General features: G+C 44.5%; 1 protein-coding gene and 1 non-coding gene across 3 annotated transcripts in view; one reads left to right on the top strand and one right to left on the bottom strand.

Moving 5' to 3' along the window:
- Positions 1 to 12,991, top strand: part of LOC130889602 (uncharacterized) — a 74,393-nt gene that overhangs the window by 7,385 nt on the left and 54,017 nt on the right. The gene's annotated exons all lie outside the window — the stretch shown is intronic.
- LOC130890265 (small nucleolar RNA SNORD71) lies at positions 11,045 to 11,130 on the bottom strand. The gene has a single exon (XR_009058710.1). It is a non-coding gene; the product is annotated as a small nucleolar RNA SNORD71 (small nucleolar RNA).

The raw sequence follows: 12,991 nt of genomic DNA, 5'->3' as shown, positions 1-12,991 counted from the left end.
GGCTGGGGTGTGGGTGGGAGTGCTGGGGTGTGGGTGGGAGGGCTGGGGTGTGGGTGGGAGGGCTGGGGTGTGTAGAGATAGGTAGAACTCCTAGGTTTGCCCTCCCAGCAAACTCCACATTCCTTTTCAGGTTCTGTCTGAGACCCTGCCTCAAAAACTAGGTGGGGGGTAATAACAGAAGAGACTTGACATCCAATTCTGACCTCTACATGTGTAAGTGCACCCTTATACACAGGTACACACACACACTCAAACACATACACACGAGAAAGGAAAAGAAAATAGCTTATTATTAACTTACTAACTTAGTATGGCGTTGCATGCCTTTAATCCCAGTCCTGGAGAGGCAGAGCAGGTGGCTCTGTGAGTTCAAGGCCAGCTAGGACTGCACAGTGAGACCCTATCTCAAAAAAAAGAAAAAGAAAGAAAAGAAAAGAAAAAAGAAAGAATGAAATGAATAATTTAAACAAATAAAAAAGTGATGGAAAAGAGATGAGACCATACAATCCTGTATATATCACAATAAAGGGGGGGAATGTTTCATATGGTATTCATTCTTTTGCCAAAGAATGAATTGCTCATTCATCCTGAAGTATTGGGAATCCCCCCCCCCCAATCCCTCTTTGTCTTATGCCAGGCTATTACTCTAATTTCTCATTCTTGAGCCTTATAATTCCTACTAAGAGTTTACACTTTAGGTCAAAGAATCACTGACGTTCAGGGTGGCGGTTACCTTGGCCTGCCTAACTCTTTGTAGGATCATTTCTTGATATTTAGGCAGTAGCTAAAGAACAGATGTTTCCCAAGAAAGCCTGGACAATCAGCAAAAAGTAAGGTGAATACCTGCCTTCCAGACATCTGGACCGTGCGGAATAAGAAGGGATTATACGCTTTAATTTTCTAAACATGGATACAGGACCCTCAGGGCAAGGGCTTTTAGTTGCAAAAAAACTGATTCACTCGCGTTGCCAGGGGCATTCATGGTGAGGACGCTCATAGGCCAATGGGGGCCTTTCCAGAATGTGCCAGCTCCAAGGACAGACACCTGCCATTCTCAGTGGCCCTGTTGCTTTTCTGTCTCCTTTGGCTTCCTGTGGTGTTAACTTTGCGCTTTATTTACAGGGGCATCTTTTGATTTCGTAGCTTTTTTCTGACACTGTTGCTTGTTAGATTTGCCTACCTGTGTCCAGCTTCTGCTTGCATGCTCCATGGTTTCTTGGTTCATAGTCTTTCTGCTGTACTGCTCCTGATGACTGCCTTAATCTCTCTGAGTTCTTTTTACCTAGTGCACATTTCTGAGAGTCCAGTTAGTTCCTTTCATCTTTTCCTTGGCACACTTATAACCCTTGGTCAATCTGTGGTTGTAATTGTTCAAGAGTTTGACATTCTCCCACAGTGTCTAGAGGAGGGGGAGCAAAGCTGGCTCTGTTTGATGTAACCAGAGGCCTTTAGGAGAAACTACGGAAGGGCTCCCTTCCTTCCTGGGTAGCTGGCAATAGTGTATCTGACATAGCTAATGTAAGTCCATTATGAGGGTCTAAGTTAAGAATAACCAGGTTATTAAAAATTAAAATGTTTCATCAGTGATAATTAGTATAACTGTGATAAGAAGGTCATGGGACGAATAGCAAATTCATAACCAAGAGAGAAGCTGGGAGACAGAAGTGAGCTAGAGGTAGTTCTTAGACGAACGATATCCTGCTGTACGCTTATGAAACAGCAAGAGCAGGTGAGGGGTCAGCGTGAACACAGGTTGACATGGCTCCAGAGGCTAGTCTCCACAGCACGCGTAACCCTGGAATTGAAGACCAGGGAGACAAAGAGGAATATGAAACTCCCCAGGGAGCTTGAACCTGGACTTTCCTCCTATGTGTTTTCCCCACGCGTCCCTAGTCCTTCCCATGATCCTTCTCGAGCTGAAGTTCTGAACAACCTGAACTTACTGGTCATGTGACCTTGGACTGTTTATTCTCTCCAACTCACTTCATTCCCCTGTCAAATGGGGACAATAATAATTATCTCAATACCTTGTAATATGAATTAAATTAGGTGGTCCCCATGTATTTAAAGTGAGTAATAGATTACCTGGCATTAATAGGTCCTCATTTGATTGTAGCAATTACTCTAATACACAGAAAGGAAGGAAATGTTGATGAGATAATATGCCGAGTAAAATTTCACTTGTTACATCATTGATTCCTTAGAGCATTCCCGAGGGACTTGCGCTCCTCCTTCATGAATGATAAAACAATAACAAGGTTGCTAGGAATATAGCCCTAGTGATAGAGCATTTGTCTATACAGAGCCCTAAGTTCGACCTCCAGCATCCCATTCCCACCTCGAAAAACATAACATCCACAAAACCCCCAAGAGTGAAAGATTATACAAATGAACATTTTTCATACGTTCAGCACCGCTATTAATATCTCCATCTCACAGTGGGGGATGCTGAGGTTCTGGTCAACAGCCACAGCTTCAGTGTTTGTCTACTTCAACCCAGGCAGTCTGACTCCAGAAGTTTCCAGAGTTATATCTAACTGAGCCGAGGTTCAGGTCTTGTTAGGGGTGCTCATTCAGCTCACCCCCAGAGATGTAGGCTACCGGATAGACACAACCTGAATGTACACCTGAGTCTGAGTGCAGTGATGTGAAGACAGGCCAGCTTTTGGAATGGGTACAGACTATCTTAAGAAACAATTTGAATGTGTCACAATAAGGTCTCTGAGATCTAAAGAAATGATTTAACAAGCGTGTGAGGGATAACCATTGTCTCAGACAGTTAAAAAAATGAGTGTGACATTGTGAGGAATTAAAGATGAGTGGGACTTGATTCCCCCACCCTTAAGGTACTTTCATCCTGGTACAGGGATATGGATAATCACACAACTAATTATAAACCATACAGCAATGGATCAAAGAACTGCAGCAGTCAAGGGAGAGGAAGATTAATTTGGCAGTGATGAACATGGTAGAGGAACTGGGGAAGGCTTCATGCAGGAGATGACATTTGCAACTGTCCTTTAGGGACAGTTGTGGAAGTACCAGAAGCCTTCTATAATTTCCTTTTTCTTCACACTAGTGACTCTCTAAAGATAGCATCAAATATAGCTAACTTTATACCACAATATAGTGAGCACGTAATACGTGCGTAGTGTTTTCAAAGATTAGGTTCTTTGAGGGAAAATAGAGAAATATCCACTCTTGATAATCATGTGACATAGTGGTATGTCCCCAGTCTGCACTTAGGTAGATACCTTTAATGGAGTCAGAAAATGAACTCTTCCATTCTATGCTTTCAAGTTTGGGGCTCCCAAAGCTGTGCTGCAGCTGCCCAGGGCCCAAACGGTGTGTCAGCCTGTGGAGTCACGGCACTAAGGAAGTCCTGGAAGAATCTGGCAAGTCATTTATCTTCCTCCTCCTCCTTCTCCTTCTTCCTCTTCTTGTTCTAAGGTTTATTTGTGAATGTTGTGCTCTCATGAATGTCTGTGTGCTCTGTGTCTGCCTGGTTCCCTTGGAGGTCAGAAGAGAGTATTGGATTCTCTGAAACTGGAGATAAGAATGGTTGTGAGCTGCCATGTGGGCACTGGGAAACGGGGTTCTTCTTCAAGAAGGAGCGCTCTCAACCACCGAGTCATCGCTCTGTTTACCTGTTCTTTGGTTAGAGATTTTAGTCTGAAGTTAGAAACTCTGAATTTTCATTACATTTAACCCCAGGTTTTCTGGATTTTCCTTTTAAAGGTAGCACTGATTTAAGATACCTTGTGTTGTTTCTGTAAGTATACTTGTGGTTGTTGGTCTGTATGTTCCGATTGTTTTAGTTTGTTGATTAAATTGAGTTGCTACATCCTAATCTAGTTCAAAGCATCCACCATGTAGACATCTGCTGCGTTCGGACTCAGTTCACTGACATAGTCAGTACGATGAGACAGAAACTCAAAGGCGCGCTCTTCATTGGGTTGGTGGGTCCTCTGCTCAAGTCTCCTCTCCCTGAACTTTGATTGATGAACATTATGCTCTTTCTGTCTTCCAAAGACCCAACTCAAATTCCATCTTCCTCAATTCCTAGAGGTAGTGGAGCTGTGGTACCAGCACACCCATGACATCTATTCTCTTTTGAGTGGCCATAACAGTTTGTGTTGTTACTACTATGGATCATTCCTGGGCAACACAGAAGGGCCGTTGTGCTGCTGGTCATCTTTTTGTCAACTTGACACAGTTTCAGGAAGAAGGGGTCTCACCTGAGGAAATGCTCCCATTGGATGGTCTGTAGACAAGTCAGTGGGCCATTTTCTCGATTAATCATTGACACAGGAAGACGTTATGGGCAGTGCCATTCCTGGCAGGTGGCCGTGGGTTGTATAAGAAAGCAAACGGTTCAAGTCATGGGGAGCAAGCCATTAAGCAGTGCTCCTCCATGGCTTCTAATTCCTTTCCTGCCGCCGGGTTCCTGCCCTGACTGCCTTCAGTGATAGACTATGACCTGGGATGTGGATGATAAATAAACCCTCTCTTCCCCAAGTTGCTTTTGGGTCATGGTGTTTATTGCAGAAATAGAAAACACAGAAAGATTTGTTGTAATATGAGCGGCGGGGCTGCGTCCCCCGGCACCCGGCCGCCCGCATGGCTTATGCCTCAAAATAATTACACGGAAACTGTATTCTTTTAATCACTGCCTGGCCCATTAGTTCCAGCCTCTTATTGGCTAGCTCTTACATATTGATCTAACCCATTTTTAATATTCTGTGTAGTACCACGAGCTGGCTTACCAGGAAAGATCTTAACCTGCGCCTGTCTGGAGTGGGAGAATCATGGCGACTCCTGACTCGGTTTCTTTCTCCCAGTATTCTCTTCTGTTTACTCCACCCACCTAAGGGTTGGCCTATCAAATGGGCCTAGGCAGTTTCTTTATTAATTAACCAATGAAAGCAACAGATTAATACAAGACCCACCTCCATCAAAGATTTTAGGTTCTGTCCTCCTGTACATCCATCCATCCCACAGACCTTGACAGTGTAGCCCTGACTAGTAAGTGGTACTCAAAATTGCTTATTGAGCTCAACCAAATTGATTTTTTTTTTTTTTGCCTTGGTGGGCTTGGCTTTGGGCACTGTAACCTGGATGTCTGGACTTCAGTTCTCTTTTGGGTGAGGGAGTATTTTAAGCCAGGCATGATAGTCCCTGCCTATATTATCAATACTCAGAGGCTAAGGTAGGGGAGTTGACATAAATTTGAAGCCAACCTGAGCTACATAACAAGTACCAGGCCATCCTGGGCTACAGAGTGAGACCCCAGTTACAAACAAACAAACAAACAAAAAGTGTCAATGATTTCAGGATGAAAGAGATTGCATGCTGTACCCATTCATTGTAATTATTAATAAGCACCAGCAAAAAAAGTGTGAAGTGACCAGATTGCTTTCTTCGCTCGCCTTTGCAGGCAGAGTGCGCAGGCTTCATAAACTAACCGGCCCCTTCCATCTTTAATATCTGTGATTCTTTGAAATTTTATGCAGACAAGTGCAAGCTGATGTACACTGGGCGGAACAATTGAAGCCGCTCATACTCGCTGATGGGCTCGGAATTACTCCGCTTGTAAGTTCTCAGGAAAAGGATCTCAGATTCATTGTGGATAGCTCAATGGAGACATCTGCTCGCTGTGAGCCGCAGTCAGAAGGATGAATGAGATATAATAGGCCGCATTAACTTTGAGAATGGAATAAAGAAGAATGCAGAAAATAATATAGTGCACATAATTTGGCATTGACTATTTCTGTAATTACAATAAAACATTTTAATGATATACATTGATGTTATGACTTCACCTTAAAATCAGAATTCAGCACCGGGTCCTTTCATTTCAGAGACAACAAAGCAGAATTACAAAGGATCCAGAGGAAAACAACAGACAACCTCAAAGACATGCAAGGGATTTGCCTGTAATGAGAGACTGAAAAGACAAGGACATTTTAATTTGGGTAAAGAGGGTGGGGGGATGACATTGTATAAATTTATTTAAAATTAATGAAAGTTTCAGAAAATGGCTAGAGCTAGCTTCTGATTATCCTGGTAATGGAGGTCAGAGATAGGCAGGATAATTGAAATCCCCGATTATCTCCAACCTTCATTTTAGCCATTAGCAGTAGCATCCCGCCCCAGCACAGTCTTAACAAATGGGCAAATGTAAGGCCCAACATCCCAGGGATTGTGAAGTGGACAGTCATGGGAAAGGCAGGCTGGGGTTGCCAGCTACCTGTGCCATATACCAGCAGGAGGCCTGAATTCCAGTCCCCGCTGGGTCTCTATCTGTCACCTACACAACCTTGAGTGATGTGCTTGACTTCTGTCCCCATGCCTAGGCCTGTTGGAAGAACTACATGAGCTGGTTGGAAATGCTGGTGAGCTGCACCACTGTGTTGAGGATGGCTGTGCCAGCTTCCCGTTCAACATGCCAGCCTCAGGAGCTGGCATGGTCCTAGCGCCTAGGTCTCACCCCGCATAATCCTTTCACTCAGTGTCCTGCTTCTTCTGCTCTTGGGTGGAGGTTTCAGAAGATGATTGAACAATGCCCGTCATCTTCAGAATCATCCTCCACATCCTATCCCCTGGCTCCCGGGGAACCTGGAGAGGTGTTGACATACGTCTTCTGTTTATTATAAGGTCATCTCACATAATCTTCCCAACAACCCGGCAATGCAGCGACCACCATTCTCCTCATCTTTCAAATGCAGACACCGAGGCCTTGGTGACTTGCTTTAGAACGGAGAGCAGCTACAGAGTAAAGAGGACGCCTATGCCGCTGGCCCATGGGGTGACTTACAGAGTTTAGAAAATGGAGTTAGGTGGCTCGGACTCCCCTGCCGAGAAATTTCATAGTTTCCTCGAAGCTCCTGCTCTGTTCCTCAACACCCAGTCAGGACTCACCCTCCCCTCAAGCCATGAGCCTTCTCCTCCCTAGAAGCCCAGCGTGTCTGCCTAGGCACCCCTGGTTATAGTCCTGAACATATCATGTTGCTAAGTGTGGAAGCCCCTAAGCCCAATTCAAATAATAGTCAGTGATTAAGTTACACAAGCTTGTTAAACCCGGAGTCATACAAGACAATGGAACCATTCCCGAAGCCTTTATTTTAACTTAAAACATCCCTTGGGGTCTTGATGTGGGCCAACGCTTTGTCTTTAGGGAGAACCCTGGTCCTTAACCCTTGTGTAAGTCACAGAGTTGACATTTACGCAACGGTTTTTCCCCCTCTTGTCTTCAAAGTGGAGTGGTATCTGAAAGACGTTTGAGAAGCCATCGAGTTTTTCCAGATGTGATGATGTTTCACAGCTGGCCTTCCCACACTGCTGACAGCACACCATTGACTTTTAGTTGTGTGTGTATGCGTGTGTGTGTGATGTGTTGGGAGGCGGTGTGCACACGAGTACAAGTATCCCAGGAGGCCGGAGGCATCAGATCCCCTGGAGCTGGAGTTTCAGGAGGCTGTGAATCATGTAACTTAGGAACTGAACTCTGCTTCTCTATAGAACAGTATTCTCTCTCTCTCTCTCTCTCTCTCTCTCTCTCTCTCTCTCTCCTCTCCTCCATTTTTTTTTTTTTTTTAGATTTTTATTTATTATGTATACAGTGTTCTGTCTGCATATATGCCTACTCACCAGAGAGGGCACCAGATCTCATTACAGATGGTTGTGAGCCACCATGTGGTGCTCTTAACCTCTGAGCCATCTCTTTAGGCCCCTCTCCTCATTTTTTTTTTTTTTTTTTGGACAGAGTTTCTCTATGTAGCCTTGGCTGTCCAAGGACTCACTTTGTAGACCAGGCTGGCCTCAAAGTCAGAGATCCACCCGTCTCTGCCTCCCAAGTGCTGGGATTAAAGGTGTGAGCCACCACTGCCCTGCCATAGCAAGTGCTATCTTGGCCACTGCTCCACCATGCTAATTCACTCTAAATGCCTGTCTCTATTTCATTATTTTAGTACATTTAATTGAATCATATAGCTATACTAATGCGAAGAGCCAGTGCAGATAGTTTGTTGGGTTTTTTTTGGTTTTGGTTTTGGTTTTTCGAGACAGGGTTTCTCTGTGGTTTTGGAGCCTGTCCTGGAGCTAGCTCTTGTAGACCAGGCTGGTCTCGAACTCACAGAGATCCGCCTGCCTCTGCCTCCCAAGTGCTGGGATTAAAGGCGTGCGCCACCACCGCCCGGCCAGTGCAGATAGTTTGTAAACATGGACTCTTGGTGAGCAGGCAGCTCCTGCAGAGGACAGGTGTCCCAGGGTAGCCTATTCCTAGCAGAGGTGGCTCAGCAGGCCACGGGCCTTCGATGTATAGACATCAAAAGAGGCAATGGAGGCCACAGATGAATCAGTCGTGTGTCATCACTTGAGAGTGCCCCTGCTTGTATGGCTTCTGTCTCATACTTCTGCCCTGAAAGCTGAATTCCTTGAAGGTCTAGCTTTCATCTCTGTAGTAATTCCCAGAAGCCAGCATAGTTATGGGCACATATTGGGCCCTCGCTGAACATTGGCTAACCAAGTAGTTAACAGGACAAACCTAAACTCAGTTTGGCCACTGTATACCCTCTGGTAGGGATGCCGAGCTTCAAGCTACTGTGTGGAAAGAGCTAGCAAATGAGTTTCTTTTTTTTTTTATATTTATTTATTTATTTATTATGTATACAATATTCTGTCTACAGGCCAGAAGAGGTCACCAGACCTCATTATAGATGGTTGTGAGCCACCATGTGGTTGCTGGGATTTGAACTCAGGACCTTTGGAAGAACAGGCAATGCTCTTAACCACTGAGCCGTCTCTCCAGGCCGCAAATGAGTTTCTAATGTTGCTGCAGGATTAGTTCACGCATGCGTTTAGATAACTGAACAATGTAAAGCAGATATTAAGGAGTGGATTCCGTGCACTATGTAATTCACCTAGGTAACTCACCTCCATAAAACAACCGCGAGACAACACTTGATAGCATTTCCTAAGGGATTAGGAATGTTCTTACGTGGGGAAAAATCTGTACTTCCAACATGGTGACCGGCGGCAAAAAGCCTCTTTGATGCTTATGTTCAGGGCCAGTCGGGCCAAGAAAAAAAAAAAAAAAAACTCCCCTACTGATGCATCCTTGCAATATCTAGTTTATTATATGCTTCTGTGGCAAAGAGAGGTGTCATTAATTGCGCACAGGAGAGAAAAGTCAAACCTGAAGGCTATTAAACCTGACAAAGACATTCTGTGCTATGGGATTGGTTGGGAAAATGGGAGTAGAGTGTTGGTGACGGCAGGCAGAGCCCGTTTCCCAAAATAAAACCAGATAACACATTTAGGCTTGTATTCAACAAATGAGTTTCAGTCTGAACCAAAATATACGGAGTGAGCACAGTTGGAACATTACAGAATGTTTACATGACCATAGGAAAAATGAGATGAGAAAGCATATACATATTCCATTTAAGTGTACGCACACACGCATGCCCGTGTGTGCAGACAGAATGGAAATGCATGTAAGATTAGACGGATGTAACCTCTCTCCTCAATTTTCCGTACCGGGGATCTGCAGGCCACTTTCACTGATTAGCTCTGGAGGGCCTGTCTTTCCTTCAACAGGTTGTGAGATGACTCTCTAGAAGAGGAAAAGTGGATAACAGTGTGCTGAGTACTCCTTGAATGCCCGTCTATATGTTTAATAAGTGCTAGCGTATTCCTCTGAATATAAATTGCTTTTTTTTTTTTTTGAGACAGGTTCTCACTATGTAACTCTGGCCGGCCTGGCACTCACTACACAGACCAGGCTGGCCTCACAGATTCACCTGGCTCTGCTCTGCCTTACAAGTGCTGAGGTTAGAGGTGTGGCTGAAGAGGTCAGAGGCTCCTGATCTCCTGGAGCTGGAGTTACAGGTTTTAAGTCTCATGTGAGCTCTGGGAAATAAACTCAGGCCCTCTGTAAGAGTCTTATCCTCTCTTAACTCCTGAGCCTCAGATTTGACATTTTGAGAGTCGTTTGTTTTGGTTTTGCTGCTTGGTTTTGGTAGCCTTTCTTTCAATCTTATAGAGTTCTTTAAAAATATGTTTTCAAACCAGCCTGCAGTTCACAATCCCAGTGAACCTAGACAACAAAGAGAACCCTAAGAGACACATACGTGGATCTAATCTACATGGGAAGTAAAAAAAGACAAGATCTCCTGAGTAAATTGGGAGCATGGGGACCACAGGAGAGGGTGGAAGGGAAGGGGAGAGGAGCAGAGAAAAATATATAGCTCAATAAGAACAATAAAAAGAAAGAAAAGATGAAAGAACTTTAAAAAAAATATTTTTTTCAAAGTTGGGTGGTGGGCCGGGCGGTGGTGGCGCACGCCTTTAATCCCAGCACTTGGGAGGCAGAGGCAGGCGAATCTCTGTGAGTTCGAGACCAGCCTGGTCTACAAGAGCTAGTTCCAGGACAGGCTCCAAAACCACAGAGAAACCCTGTCTCGAAAAGACCAAAAAGAAAAAAAAAAAAAAAAAAACAAAAAACAAAGTTGGGTGGTGGTAGTGCACACCTTTAACCCCAGCACTCAGGAGGCAGAGGCACACAGACCTCTGAGTTTAAGGACAGCCAGGTCTATGGAGCGAGTTCATTTTTATTTTATATGTATGAGTGTTCTGCCTGCGTGTGTGTGTGTGTGTGTGTGTGTGTGTGTGTGTGTGCACATGTGTGAGCCTGGTCCCAATGGAAACCAGAAGAGGGTGTCAGAGGCCCTGGAACTGGAGTTACAAACAGTTTGTGAGTCACCATGCAGTACTGGAAATCCAACCCGGTCCTCTGGAAGAGCAGCAAATGCTCTTAACTACTGAGCTGTCTCTCCAGCTGCCTTTTTTTTAAGTTTCTCAAGACAGGATTTCTCTTTGTAATCGCCATGGCTGTCCTGGAACTCGCTTTGTAGACCAGGCTGGCCTTGAGTTCTCGGAGATCCACCTGCCTCTGCCTCCCAAGAGCTGGGATTAAAGGCGTGCGCCACCAAAGCCCGGTACCGGCCCCAATTTTATAGTGCTCTTAAATGAGAATTTTCTAAAAATTCTGTCAGCAGCTTAAGAATCAGCTTTGTGATGTGATCTTTAGCCAAAGATCATCCCTAATTTTCATCTTCCAATGATCTATCCAAAAAAATCTTTTATAGCTTTAACCAAATCCTTGCTATTTAAATGGAGCAGGGTGAGCTTGGAACATTAGAAGAATCTTGTAGTTGTTAATTGATCGGATCGCCTGACTCAGCTGTCACCCCTCACATTCTCCAGCCAGTGTGGGAGAGTGACAGATGCCATACATCTCTCATGCCACTGTAGTCGCTTGTAGCGTGCGTATACCAGGTGTGCCCTTCTGATTTAACTGGTGACAGCTCTCTCGGGACGCCCGGGAGCACTTCTGACCCCAGTGAGAGTCAACGGCAGGAGAGTGGACCCCTCACTCATCTCCGAGAACAGAACCCAGAGCTTACCTTCCTGTTAACACTCTGAAATACAAAAGTAGTACAATCGCTCTTGAAAAAGATTACTGCGGGGACTTCCTGGGCTATGGAACAATTGTAAAACCAGGAATTAGGTCAGGTATGGTGGCACACTCCTTTAGTCCCAGCACTTGGGGGGCAAAGGCAGGCAGGTCTCTGTGAGTTCAAGGCTAGCCTGGTGCACATAGTGAATTCCCAGACAGCCAGAGGTACATGGTGAGAACCTGTCTCAAAATAAAAAGACCAGGAATTAGAACCCAAAGACGACAAACCTGGTTAAAAAATAAATAAATAAATAAATAAACCTAGTTACTAAACTCTTGGAAATAAATACATATTCATATACATATTCAGTACAACCTTCTAGAAATCAGTCAGGAAGAATGTCTGTAGTTTTGTTTTGTTTTGTTTTTGTTTTGTTTTTAACTCTTTGGGACCTGCCACCCCGCTCTCAAGTAAATACAAAGAGACTTACTCTTACTTATGAATGCTCGGCCTTAGCTCGGCTTGTTTCTAGCCAGCTTTTCTTAAATTATCCTTTATGGCCACCTTTTTTTTTAATTTATTTATTTAGTATGTATACAATATTCTTTCTGTGTGTATGCCTGAAGGCCAGAAGAGGGCACCAGACCCCATTACAGATGGTTGTGAGCCACCATGTGGTTGCTGGGAATTGAACTCAGGGCCTTTGGAAGAGCAGGCAATGCTCTTAACCGCTGAGCCATCTCTCCAGCCCCTTATGGCTACCTTTTGACTCTGAGATTTTACCTTTCTCTATTCTACCTTTCTTTCCTTCTTACTCTGTGACTGGTTGCGTGACTGGGTGGTTGGCCTTCTGGCATCCTCCTCTCCTTTTTTTTCAAAAAAAAATATTTATTTATTTATTTATTATGTATCTGTCTGTATGTCTGCAGGTGTGCCAGACCTCATTACAGATGGTTGTCAGCCACCATGTGGTTGCCAGGAATTGAACTCAGGACCTTTGGAAGAGCAGGCGATGCTCTTAACCACTGAGCCATCTCTCCAGCCCTCTCCTCTCCTTTTCTTGCTCCTCCCTCTTTATTCTCTTTGCCTGCCAGCCCGGCCTAGTTCTCTCTCCTGCCTAGTTATTGGCCATTCAGCTCTTTATCAGACCAATCAGGTGTTTTAGACAGGCAAAGTAAATACAGCTTTACAGAGTTAAACAAATGGAACATAAAAGAATGCATCATTAAGCAAATATTCCACAGCATAAACAAATGTAACACATCTTAAACTAATATTCCACAGCAGGCGTCCTTCACTGAGCCATGCTGGTTGCGCTGCAAATTTCAGACTAAGTCACCCGTGTGAAATTAGAGACGGGAAAATGAATGTAAGCACCATACACACAAACACCATCTATTTCAACAGGTTGTTTGTAAGCAAGAGAGATATAGGATAGGTGAGCGTCCAAGGTGAGACAGCTCACGAGCAGGAAGCAGCAGCCGCCAGGTTTCTTCCTCACCAAAGGAACTATCACGGGTAATCTTAAG

The sequence above is a fragment of the Chionomys nivalis genome, chromosome 18, assembly GCF_950005125.1.
Source record: "Chionomys nivalis chromosome 18, mChiNiv1.1, whole genome shotgun sequence".
Lineage (NCBI taxonomy): Eukaryota > Metazoa > Chordata > Mammalia > Rodentia > Cricetidae > Chionomys > Chionomys nivalis.
The sequence above is the reverse complement of the archived record's forward strand: the minus strand, read 5'-3'. Positions and strand labels throughout refer to the sequence as shown.